The sequence below is a fragment of the Teleopsis dalmanni genome, unplaced genomic scaffold (genome assembly GCF_002237135.1).
Source record: "Teleopsis dalmanni isolate 2A unplaced genomic scaffold, ASM223713v2 unscaffolded_contig_0201, whole genome shotgun sequence".
Lineage (NCBI taxonomy): Eukaryota > Metazoa > Arthropoda > Insecta > Diptera > Diopsidae > Teleopsis > Teleopsis dalmanni.
Window position 1 is genome coordinate 1 of NW_024031583.1, and position 9,447 is coordinate 9,447.

At 27.9% G+C, this 9,447-nt stretch overlaps 1 long non-coding RNA gene across 2 annotated transcripts; it reads right to left on the bottom strand.

Moving 5' to 3' along the window:
• Positions 1-3,786: 3,786 nt before the first annotated feature.
• LOC119663194 lies at positions 3,787-8,821 on the bottom strand. Of its 2 annotated transcripts, none has more exons than XR_005250982.1 (4): positions 8,721-8,821; positions 8,480-8,672; positions 8,275-8,397; positions 3,787-4,115 (listed from the first exon to the last, which is right to left on the bottom strand). It is a non-coding gene; the product is annotated as an uncharacterized LOC119663194 (long non-coding RNA). The 2 variants fall into 2 exon arrangements; XR_005250983.1 differs by lacking the exon at positions 3,787-4,115 and adding an exon at positions 8,021-8,093.
• Positions 8,822-9,447: the final 626 nt, after the last annotated feature.

The following is a 9,447-nucleotide window of genomic DNA, read 5'->3' on the forward strand; positions in this document are numbered from 1 at the left end:
CTGTGCGCTTCAAATCATGTTTGGTTTTGGTTTTTTCGTCTATGACTACAACCGTACGCATGTTGTAACTGTAAACAGGACAAGAGAGGGAAGGAATTTTTTTGTCACTCTGTTTGCGGGACTTTGTTTACATCAAGAGATTATGGATGTAAATAAAGTCTCGTAATTTCATGGTCAATATTGTTAAAAAATCAAGGTCGTCATGTAAATTACATATTTTTAATTCAATCAATTTTAATTCAATCAAGTTGTTTACAGTTTTATTTTTACTGAATTCAAAAAATAATACATATTGAAAATTTGATCCTACAGGCGAAATATAAGTGGCCGTTCAACAGCATCGGGCATGCAAATTATTGATTTATTTATTATAATTAATTAATTATAATTAGTATTTATAATTAGTAATATGTATATTTAGTTTTGTAAGTTGTTTGATTTTTCCCTGTTATATATATATATACTAGATAACCCGACAAACGCTGTTTTGCCTTATAAATTATTTCTAGTTTCTAGATAAATTCTAGTGTAGACAAAAAGTAACTTACTTATTATAAGTGTGTAAGTATGTGGTATATGCATGAAATAGGCATGGAGCGCTATGAACGAAAAGGATAATAAAAATAACAAACGCCAAACAATATTATTTTTAAGTTATTATAGTTTATTTATTAAATTATTAATTTAAAATCAATAGATTTTATGATACCAAGTTCCCTGGCAACAACTGTTGTATCTTCAAATTTAAATTGTCTTGGATTGACTGTAAATAATAATAATGATAATGGGCCAGTAACATTAACCAACAACAGTCGAAGATAAAAGTACTCAGTGTGTCTTGGATTAACTATAAATAAGCGTTTGATTTAAATAAATTGAGACATGCATCAACTGGTGAAACTTGCTTGCGGGGCATCCATTTTTTTGTTTAAGGCCATGTGAAATAGCGTGGTACTTGTGAATAGAGTAATGTTTTTGCAAAGGCACCAAAATCATCCGTACTATTAAACAATTCAAAAAATGCAGTGAGTGCAGATTTAGGTGGATTTGTACCACGATCAATCACTGTCTCGTTCGTGAAAAATACACGCTGACCATTTTCAAGATGGACGGCTACCTGAACAGCTGCTGGATCCCGTTCATGAATTAGAAAGCCGAAGATACGCCAAGCAGCTTCATTGGAGGTGATGTACCGACCAATTTGGTAGAGCGTAATTTCACCGTTTTTGTTCATTGGAGGAGCATTTACATTAGTATTTTCTACTCTAAACACAGCCATACCACCGCCTTTATGGACATACTTATATATTTGATGCTCTTCACAGAACTGCAAAACTCAACATTAATATAAGCATTGTATGTCTTGCTTAGCAGAGGCGAATACGTTACCACCCGCCATTGTCCCCCATTATCGGGATTTCTTCGACGATATATTGGATATCCGTCGGTATTTGTTATAGTATCATTAGTGAAATCTTTAGAAAAATTTTTAGTACATTTTCCATCTGCCATGCAAGCCGAAGACGAAGAACGAAGTCGATGTAAATGCTCGATGTACTTGTTGGCGTAGTTACATAAAATATTAAGAAAAAATTTTTCTTTTTCAAAAATATAAACAAAATTTATGTCAAAAAAATAAAAAATTTTTTGTTAAGCACTAAGGATATTTTTACTGGGTAGGGACTCCCTAATCACTTTAGCGGTATGAAAAATAGATAGTAGCCGATTCTCAGACCTACTGAATACGCATATAAAATTTGGTAAAAATCGGTAAAGCCGTTTCGGAGGAGTACGGTAACTAACATTGTGACATGGAAATTTTATTTATAAGACCGCAAACAGACATCGTTTGGCCTTGCGACTTATTGATGGTCTTTGCAAATGCCAATCTAATAGGAAATTGAACGCGTTTGAATTAAATTGGCATGTCTGTGAGAATCATTGGAATTCGTGGCAATAAAACTTTTTCGTTTCGGAACTTGCCATTCAAAATGGTGGCTTCGATAATGTTTTTCATCAATTTTTTAATTACCAATCGCGTATTATTGTACTATTGTATTGTATGTGTACATCTGGAAATACGCGGTCAATGAGAGCATTTTGGGAATTAACGATAGTGCAGAAATTAGGGGGCAGTTTTATGAATTCAGTATTTTCATAGACAACAACTTTTCATATCATAGCAAGTTTTCTTTTTCAAAAATATAAAAAAATTTATGTCAAAAAAATAAAAAAATTTTTGTTAAAGCAATAAAGATATTTTTGCTGGATAGGGACACCCTAATCACTTTAGCGGTATGAAAAATAGATAGTAGCCGATTCTCAAACCTACTGAATACGCATATAAAATTTGGTAAAAATCGGTAAAGCCGTTTCGGAGGAGTACGGTAACTAACATTTTGACAATGTTAATTTTATATATAAGATACATTTGTATATATGTTTTCTTAAATTTAAACTATAATTTAGAAGAATAACAACTCCAAAATAAAATTTTTAATCATAATTACAAAAAAAAATCGTTATATCTTTATTATTACTATTTTTTTTGGAAATAAATCACATAGTTAACATTGCACAGATAATTATTTATTAGTATGTTTTTATTTTACAAAAAGTATGATTCGTAACAATAATATAATTTGTTTATATGTATGTTCTTGCGACACATAACTTTCGTGATATAATTTAGTAGTTTTCGTGAGAAAATTATGTGCTAAGTTATAACTCTAAGTACAAGATTGTTACATGACACACTATGATTTATTTCAATATTTTTAATTTATTCATTTGATATAAATTATACTTCCTACTATAAATCAATGTATTTTACTTATTTAAAGTAATTTATTGATTGATTTATTGATTTTATATAACTAAAACCGATTAACTTTTTTATTTAATATTTCTGAACATGAACTCTCCACATCTATCATTCTCAAAACTAATAACTAATTGGCATTCAACATAATGATTTTAACACTTAAACAACTTATTGCAATTATTAACAAATAAGAAATAAAAACAACGATAACAAATAATATATAAAGTAATGAAGGCATGAGTAGATCATCCAGTATACCAGCTTTAACAGGTTTCGGCTTCAAATATAGATAAATTAAGAACATTAAAGTAACTATTATAAGATATTTATTTAAAATACTTAATTAAATTCTTTCTGAAACTCTAAATATAATATACAAATCATTTATGTTTATAATTAATATTAAATAATTAAAAGCCAGCAATCAAGGATTCCCATTAAAGTGCTATCATTCGATCATACATCGAATTCTTCACTTACAAGTTTACAGCATCGAAAAGTACTAATCAACCAAGCAGTTCAGGGTAAATCAAGTAAACGTATAACGTATTTAACCAAGTTGATCAATTTACAAAATTTTAATACGTTTGTTTTTATTTATTTATGAGTGAAGCTTATAATATTTTTTTTTAATTATTTACTTTTTATTCTCAAATTAAATATGAAATTTAGAGCTTAGTTTTAAAACGAATAAAAAATAATTTTAATAATACTAAATATTTATGCATGATAATTATTTGCTAAACAATTTTCCTGCTTGCCTTTTTTTATGATAATATCCGTTACTTACGATTATCTCTTGCAGTGAGGGATATAATCGTTATATAATGAATACTTCACAATTATAAGCTCTCTTTTTATGGACATTACAGGAATTTCAAGTTCTTAATAACAAAAAAGTAAAAGGTGAAAAAAAACCGAAATTACATATTGTATTTTAAACGAAATTACTTTATTTTTATTACTTTACGTTATTTACTTACTACAATGTTGACAGTTTTATTTTTACTGAATTCAAAAAATAATACATATTGAACATTTGATCCTACAGGCGAAATATAAGTGGCAGTTCAACACCATCAGGCATGCAAACCCCAAGAAAGAGTTCACCTGAGCCAACATTTAGTTCAACGATGCGCAGAACTTCTCGTGGTACTACACCAGTCGAAAAACGTGAACCATTCAGACTTTAGAGTATATTTCAAATGTTTGAATAATACCCCTTAAACGAGTCCCAGAGAACATCAAATTGGAATCGCACAAATACATACTTTAACATGCAATAACAAATCTACAGTTTTGCAGTAATATAAAATAAACAAGAATAAGCAGTTATTTTTATTTTAAATTTTAAAAATATATGTATGTATTTTGAAGAGAAAGCTTCATATATTTACAAAAATATAGTCAGAAATACGAGTCTTGAACTGTATAAAATACGAAAATCGAAATTCAATAATCTTTATTCAAGTAACGTCCTAACATTCTGTAAATATTATATACATTTATAATTAAATGAAATATAAGTGTTTCTGTTATCATTGTATTTAATTAACAAAAAAACTCGAATCGAACCTTATGTTGTTGTATGAAGTTTTGAAATCGCCAGTTTAATTTGAAATGCAACTTCATATATAAATAATAAACAATAATAATAAAAATATTACGCAAATGAAATTCTTTAAAAATGTATATCAATTACACACGAAATAATATATAGTAAAATTTATGTACTAATAGTCATTATTATAACTTTTTATTAACTTACTTTTAGGATATACTAATTAATTTTTTGTTTATATTGTTTTTTACTTTTAATAATTTTTATACCATTATAAATATTGTAAATTACTAATACCAAATTACTAGGCAGTAATTTTGTAAAAACCTAATTAAACTAAAATAAATTTAATTGAAATTATTAACAAAAAATATTTTTATATGTATGTGTTTGTATTTATTTAAAAATAACAAGGATAATTATATTCAAAGATACCAACATAGATACTTAAGTTTTTATTTAAGTATTGATATTGAAACAAAATTTTTATTTTTTTTTTTACTTCAGAAAATATTTAAATACAATTAATGCGTTCAAAGATTTTCTTGTATACTATTACTATATTGACTAATCTATTGTAATAATCATTTCAAAAGCATAGATGGCTACTTTGTTTGATATAGAGACAGCATAAAAATTAATTAAAAGGATTAAATAGGTAGGCAGTCCCCGAAATACTCTATGTACACACAAATCACAAAATATTGGAACTCTGTTAGAAACATTTGACACTTAAAACTAATATTATATATGCTGTAAAAGATAATAGTGTCCTAAGTATACAACCTAACTGATGGAAAAAAAATTTTAATTTTAAATAAAATCAGAATTTTTTTATTTTATTGAAATTGAGGTATAAGTGTAACTCAATGAGGTAGATGCTCAAACTAGGCATTTAACTATCTAAGAAGTAAGTACAACAGTACAACAGTACAGGGAACAATTGAGATACATACACATAGCCAATAAACTCTGCGTACACCTTACGAATTTTGATATGTGATAAAGAAAAATAACATAAATAAATATTTTTAATTAAAATTTTTACATATATTTATTCTTTGAATTATTAAGTTTAAATAGCAAAAGACAAAAATTGTATTCGACTATTCATTCCAGAGATAACGGGATAAAAGTGTGCCTGCATGTAAAAATAGGCCCCATAAAGTCTGCGTACAGTTATAAAAAAACTGATAAAATCGGTAAAAATAATAAAAATAAAGTTAAATTTTATTAAATTAATACTTTGTTGGGTAACCACGCTGTTTTAGAACTTCACTTAATCTATTTGGCATGGAATTAACCAACTTCTGAGTTTCTTCAGCAGTAATTTTCATCCATTCGGCTTGCATTGTACTCCGCAAAGCCTCTTTACTTGTTATCACATGCTGACGAATTCTTTTTTCCAATAAATCCCAAAGATGCTCAATAGGATTGAGATCAGGTGATTGTGGAGGTGTTTTAAGCTGTCTTGGAACGTTGTACAAAAGCCAAAGTTTAACAATCTCCGCTGTGTGTTTTGGGTCATTGTCCTGTTGGAACCAAAATGACGTGGGTAAGCCCAAATTATCTGCACATTGTTTCCAATTTCTTTTTAAAATGTTTAAATAACCCCATTTATTCATTGTCGGTTCTATAAATTTCAACTGACCTGCACCATCAGCCGCCATGCAACCCCATACCATAACTCCTCCACCGCCGTGTCTGATTGTACCAACAAGATTTTGTTTCTCAAACGCCGCTCCTATTTCCGCCGCACAATTTGACGACCTTTTATACCAAAGATGCAGAACTTGCTTTCGTCTGAAAATAACACTTGTTTTCAGAACTCCGGAGGTTTATTTATGTATTTCTTTACAAATTCAACGCGCTTTTACCTGTTTACAAGTGAAATATATGGTTTCTTTCTAGCGACTCTACCATGATATCCAGCTATATGTAATACTTTCCTAGCAGTCTCCGCACAAATACTTTTTTTAAATGATTGTGTTATATATTTCACAATTTTCGAAGAAGTAATGAAAGAGTTCATCTTTATCATATGGACTATTTTTCGCTTTTCTCGGACTGATAAAACTTTTGGACGCCCAGGACGCGGTTTAGATGTTAAAATTCCGGTTTTTTTTGAAGTTGTCCACTACGCGCTGGATTGATGAATGCGTTCTTCCAATAGTTTCACCAATTTTGCGGAAACTTTTTCCATCTTTCCATAGTTTAATAATTATTTTTCTTTCGTACACACTAATTACTTTTCCCCTTGATTCCATACTTTAAAATAGTTACTACTAAAAAATTAATTGATCACTGAGATCGGTAAATGTTCAATTCAAATGTTAAATAATACCAAATGAGCAAAAATAAGAACAAACTGCTTAAAAATTAACGGTAGTTTCTAAACAAACAAACTGTACGCAGACTTTATGGGGCCTATTTTTACATGCAGGCACACTTTTATCCCGTTATCTCTGGAATGAATAGTCGAATACAATTTTTGTCTTTTGCTATTTAAACTTAATAATTCAAAGAATAAATATATGTAAAAATTTTAATTAAAAATATTTATTTATGTTATTTTTCTTTATCACATATCAAAATTCGTAAGGTGTACGCAGAGTTTATTGGCTATGTGTATGTATGTAAATGTGAGATTGTAAATGTTTTCTGCTTTCCGACAAAATTACCTTTTATATGCTTTTTGGCTACGAACCTTAAGTTTTAAATTAATCAACATATGTACCTACATATGTATTTGCAACTGTAATGTTTTAAATTCCCGAACCAAGTTATAAATTGGTTACATTACGGTTAGATCATTTATATTTTATTGAGATTATGTTTTACTGTTATCTGTAGATGTATTTTATGTGTTGTCACTGCCTTTGTGCACTAGGACTGACAAAGTAATATTTTAACAAAAATAACAAAAAACACCATCCATTCTTAACTTAATATTCTAGCTCAACATTAAATATTTATAAAAAGGAACGACTGCTTTATGTTGCGTAAGTTAATTCAAGAAGAAATACATACATATGTATCTTTTTTGTCTTTAAATATACATATGTATATCGTGAAGTTCATACGATTATTAACAATAGAAGCATACAAGTAAGTGCAATGTAAATTCATAATAATATATGCTACAATTTTAATAAAATGAAAATGTATATGTATGTATGTGGTCGCCAAAGAATTATATTACTTATATGTTCATATTAAAGAATAAAATAAAACGTAAATTATATATGTATGTATTCATAGATAATAAAAAATGGTAAAGGTACTAAAAACTAAAAGCTGTTAGATTACACGTTTCTATTAAGTTATATGCAAAATAAGTCATTTATTAAATAGCAGAGAATGCATTTTCAAAACTTGTTATACATGAACTCAAAAAAAATTTTAATTTCAAATTTATTGATTGTTTTCTGGCAGTTTATTAAAATAAAAAATTTATTTATTTGTTAAATGACCATTTTCGTGTTAATATATATGTGTATCTATATATATATATATATATATATATATATATATATAATATATTTTACTATATTATATTACGTATGCGATATTTATATATATTATATATATATATTTCATTTATAATTATATTATTTAATATATATATGTATTTTCACTGACGTATGGATGATTAAATAGATTATGTAGAGCAGAGTTGTAATAAAACACTCGAGTCATTAAAACCAGCTAAAATGATTTATGAAATGAACAATGTACAATTTTACTATGAAAGCATGTTATGCTTGTTATGTAAATGTAATAATAATGTTATATTACGCTAAAGAAATGTTTTAATTATAAGCATATGAATATTTTAATTATGTTTATTCAATATGAGAAAGTACAAAATTCTTAACTATTTACTTACCGCGACAAGGAAAATTTTTTTATAAGAACTCATCAAGTGCAAGCCAGCCGCCACCTACACGAACCATAACTGTGCTACGCAATATTCGCAATATTCGTAATTTTTGAGAGTCGAGTCGCCAAACTGTTTTATACAAAAATAATATTGTTTTAAATAGAAGATGGAGTATTAAGCTTTAAGATCCGATAATTAGTATTTTACGAACCCTATATTTCCCTTTGCCAACTTGAAATACGCAAAATTTTTGTCGACATGTGCAAAGGATAACAAGGCGTTTAACTTCATCATGTATTTTATCTGAATCAGTTGCTGGTTTGCGTTCTTGCCAATCGGGTCTCCACCATTACGATCAAAAAGATCTGCCACTGCACCCATTTCCATTCGAGAAGTGTCAAATTCTTTAAAAAATAAATAATAGGTATTCTACATTATATAAATACTCGTACTTATTATTCCATATATGAATTCGGCACGTGGTATTCAACCATTATTATCCTTATTCATTTTTCTAAACAAATCAGTCAAACGTGATTTTTTGTGATTCATATATGTATGTACATACTATATGTATATATGAATATTTCAGGAAAAATATTTTAGAAAATATTTTAGGAAAAATATACAAAAACAAAGCCATGCATCATTTTCAGAAATATTGCCTCACATACTCTTTCATAGAAAATCATTTAGAGTAGAATATATAAAATGAAGAATATAAGAACAATTTAGTATTGATTATTTTTTTGTTACTAGCAAAAATTTGTTAAATTTGTAGTAACTATTTCTTTTGTTGGCGTGCATAAACAAATTTAAGGAAAATATTGCACACGCATTTTTTATGTTATGCATTTATTTTAATTAAATTTCACTGCAATGCGAACAACAATTAGAAATTTGTTTTGTTAAATTTTTTTGTCACTCTGCTTGCGGGACTTTGTTTACATCAAAAGATTATTCAAATCATGTTTGGTTTTGGTTTTTTCGTCTATGACTACAACCGTACGCACGCTATAATTGTAAGCATGACAAGAGAGGGAAGCAAGGGCTCAAGTAGGCAACTAACACGACGCCAATAATTAAATGCTTGAAAAATAAGAAGTAATAATTTCAAATTTATGCACTGCATGTGCAGAAAACCAATCAAATATTTTGTGAAAAATATACAAAAACAAA